Genomic DNA, 4,283 nt, shown 5'->3' with positions numbered 1-4,283 from the left:
ACCATTGCCCAATCTAAGATTATGAATACTTAAACCTATGTTTCCTTCTAAGAGTTTTATTGTTTTACATTTAGGTTTGATCCATTGTGAATTAATATTTGCATTTGTGTATGGTATGAGGAAGGGGTTCAACTTCATTCTTTTGCATGTGGATGTCCAATAATCATAGCACCATTTGTTGAAAGGACTACTGTTTCCCCCATTCAGGGGTATTGGCATTCTTGTCAAAATCAGTTTAATGTGGGTTTGTTTCTGGATTCTGCAATCTATTTCTTACGCTCTAAGTCTATCCTATGTCAATACCACACTATCTTGATAACTGTGGCTTTGTAGTAACTTTTGGAATTGGGAAGTGTGAGTCCTCCTCCTTCATTCTTTTTTTTCAAAATTGTTTTGGCTATTCTGGTTCCCTGCATTTGCATATGAATTATAAGATCAGCTTGTCAATTACTGCATAAAAATGGCAGCTAAGATTTTATTAGGAATTGCCTTGAATCTGTCCATCAAATTGGGGAGTATTGCCATCTTAACAATATTAAGTCTTCCAATAATATTAAGTCTTGCAATGTGGGATGTCTTTCCATTTTTTTAGATCTTTAATTTCCTTCAATAATGTTTTGTAATTTTTAGTGTGTAAGTTTTTCACTTCTTTGTTAAGTTTATTCCTAAATATTTTCTTTAGATGCTTTTGTAAGTGAATATTTTTCTTAATTTCATTTTCAGATAGTTCACTGCAAGTATAAGAAATACAATTGACTTTTAAAAATTTATCTGCATTCATCACAGCCTTTTAAAGCAGAATGTGACTTGAGCACTACATTTCAATTCACAAAACTTTCTCTAGATACTTTCAAACAGCTTTACAACATGCCTAAGTAGGCTTATAATTTTGCTCCTCCAAACAGTACTTTTCTTTGGAAAACAAGCTTTATGGATAGTTATTACCATCAAGTTGGTTCAGCTTAACATACTGATTTCCAGAGGCCAGTACATGCATTTAATAACTACAGGGGATGGAAGGTTTGGGACGATCCTAGGAGATTAAAATTTTTTTCACCAATATTTTTCTTTTAAACATCATGGTATACCTCCGAACCCTTCAGTGACAAAAAATTTGGTCTATTAAGGAATCCACTTAATAGCTAAATATTGGGTTATTGGAAAAGTCAAGATGTATTTTTTCTATGTTTTTCGTTGCAAAAATGCGTCATGACTTTTCCGACAACCCAATACTTTAGACCACAAAGTTAACATACATCTTACAACAAACATAACCTCGATCTGTTAAAATAAGCCAACATGAAACTAGATAGGAATACTTTAGTGTCTAAGGTATCACAGTGTTATACACTTAAAAGTAGAAAGAAATTTTATGTTTCCTTTAAGTAGTTGTTGTCATGCCTTACAGTTTTTTTCAATGTTAACAAAATTTTTAAAAATTCTTGAAAATATATTATCAGAGGCAATGAAGATAAAGTATTCATTCTTCAGGCGAAGCTTCGTCTACTTCCAAGCATGACACATCATCGTCCCCTTCAAGGGGCAGAATCTTTTCAGTTACAGCGGCATTACTGTCATCAGCAGTGGGGTCATCTTCATCAACACCAAGACCCAGTTGGATCATCCTGTAGATCCTGTTAAAGAGTGCCTGGGGATCTTCCAGATTGAAGCTAAAAGACAGAAGTCCTGTTTCTTAGAGCAGGATGATCAGATCCTTCACAGGCTTGTCAGCTTCTGCCTTTTGCCTTAAGTTCTCGGTGATGGAATGAATGGTCAGGGTTTATCTCCAGGTGTTTCTTTGCTGCCGTGTAATCCATTGTTGAGTTGCCTCTCAGGGTTGAGCCTTCATGATTCTTTCCATGTTTGCTGTCCAGCCATATGTGCTTGTGACATGTGTGCTTGGGGATGTCACCAATTGGTTTGATACCACCACCTTTTCTACTTTTTTCTCCAAGATGTCATTCATGATTTTGCAGAGGTTTTCAAACTTTGTTATTTTCTCTTCATTTTTTTTTCTCTTCTTCATCTTCTGTAAGTTCCAAGCCCTCTTTGGTGATTGACACTAAAGTCTTTCCCACAAATTCCATGAGCTGTTGGACACAGTGCTCATCAGTAGGCATAATCAAAGTGATCACTTCTAGGCCATGCTTATGAAGATGTTCCACAAGGGCCAAGTTAGCTACCTGGTCCTCGGTCTTACCTGTAATGTAATAGATATGTATCTGGTTCTTCTTCATTCTTGTGTAATAGTCCTTGAGAGAAACCATCTTATCACCAGAAGCAAATGTGTAGTATCTTAATGGCTCTGAAAGCTTCTTTCGATTTTGAGAGTCTTCATGTATTTCAAGTGTAATGATTTTAGAGAGCTGCTCATAAAATTTTGGATACTTCTCTTTATCTTTTGTGAGTTTATTGAAGAGTCCTAAGAACTTTTTGACCAAATTCTTTCTGATAACTTTCAAATTTTGCTTTGTTGCAACATCTCCCGGGAAATATTTCGAGGGAAATTCTCAGAGTCCACCACACCTCTAATGAAATTCAGATATTCAGGGATTGGCTCCTCACGGTTATCTATGATGAAAACTCTGCGAACACACACCTTAATGTTGGTCTTTTTCTTTGTGTTTTCAAATAAGTCAAAGGGAGCATGTCTTGGGACAAAAAACAGGGCTCTGAATTCCAGTTGTCCTTTGACTGAAAAATGCCTCACTGCCAAGTGACCTTCCCAGTCATTAGTCAAGCTCTTGTAGAATTCCCTATATTCTTCATTAGTAATATCATCAGGATTTCTTGTCCAGATAAGTTTTGTCTTGTTCAGTTGTTCTTGGTCAACGTACTTCTCCTTATCTTCTTTTTCTTGTCACCGCCCTTTTTTTCTTCTTCTTCATCAGAACCAAATCTCCTATCTCAGGTTTATCATTGGACGCCTTTTCTTCTTTTTCTTTCCTTTTCTGTTTGTCTTTCTTTTCTTCAGCCTCATCATCACTGACTTCTTTATCACATTCCTTCTCCCCAAAAAGAGTAATGGGGTAGCCAATAAATTGAGAGTGTTTCTTCACAATCTCCTTTATTCTCTCCTCCAAGTACTCAATTTGGTCTTTCAGATGCAGAACAACCTTTGTTCCATGACCCATAGGTTCTCTGTATCAGTCCTAACTGTGACTGATCCTCCCGCAGAAGACTCCCAGGCATACTGTTCATCATCATTATGTTTGGTGATCATGGTTACTTTTTTCAGCGACCAAATAGGCAGAGTAAAACTGAACACCAAACTGGCTGATCATAGAGATATCTGCACCAGCCTGCAAAGCTTCCATGAATGCTTTGGTCCCAGACTTGGAGTTAGTAACAAGGTAATAGGTCAAATAGGCCTTGGTCATTTCAATTCCAGTGTCCACAATTGTGAGGATTAGATCTTGTTTGTTTGGAATGAGATTAATGTGCAGCTCTCTCCCAGAACCTAGTTTACTAGGATCTGTCAAGCTTTCATTTCTGATTTTGTCCAGAGGATCTCATGAATTTGAAATAAGCTCCCTCAGAAAGATCTCTTTATTTGAGTAGAAAGTATTGATGATCAATGACATCAGCTGGGCAATTTCTGCCTGAGAGGCAAATGTCTTAACCTCCTCCTTTTCCATTGGCTGCTCTTGGGTCTGGGTTTCCTCAGATACCTTGGCTAAAGGACCTCACGAGCTCTATAGCAATGCAGCACTGGGACACTGAAGCAAACTGAAATACAATTGATTTTTGTGTACTGATCTAATATCCTGCAACTTTCCTGTACTCACTTGTTAGCTCTAATAGTTTGTGTGTGTGTGTGTGTGTGTGTGTGTGTGTGTGTGTGTGTGGACACCTTGGGATTTTCTATGCATGAGATCATGTCATTTGCAAATAGGGATAATTTTACTTTTTTCTTTTCAACCTGGATGCCTTTTATTGTTTTTCTTGCTTCAGAACCTATGTTGGATAAAAATGGTATGAGCTGACATTGTTTTCTTGCTCCTGATCTTAAAGGCAACGCTTTCAGTCTTTCACCATATTTTTTTTTTTAGTGGAAGCATACAATAATAGTCTCCCTCACCTCCAGTTTTTTTGAGATATAATTAGCATACAGCACTGTATGTTAAGAATAATAATTTGACTTACATGTATTGTAAAATGGTCACTACAATAAGTATAGTTAACATCCATCATCTCATATAGGCACAAAAGAAAGAAAGAAGGAAGGAAGGAAGGAAGGAAGGAAGGAAGGAAAGAAAGGAAAAGAAAGTGCGAGTCTTTCA

General features: G+C 37.0%; 1 pseudogene; it reads right to left on the bottom strand.

Annotated features, from left to right (window-relative positions):
* Positions 1–1,480: 1,480 nt before the first annotated feature.
* Positions 1,481–3,659, bottom strand: LOC109388231 (heat shock protein HSP 90-alpha pseudogene; annotated as a pseudogene).
* Positions 3,660–4,283: the final 624 nt, after the last annotated feature.

This window comes from Hipposideros armiger, unplaced genomic scaffold (assembly GCF_001890085.2).
Source record: "Hipposideros armiger isolate ML-2016 unplaced genomic scaffold, ASM189008v1 scaffold_187, whole genome shotgun sequence".
Taxonomy (NCBI): Eukaryota; Metazoa; Chordata; class Mammalia; order Chiroptera; family Hipposideridae; genus Hipposideros; species Hipposideros armiger.
Note: the sequence above shows the minus strand (reverse complement) of the source record. Positions and strands in the feature narration are given on the sequence as shown.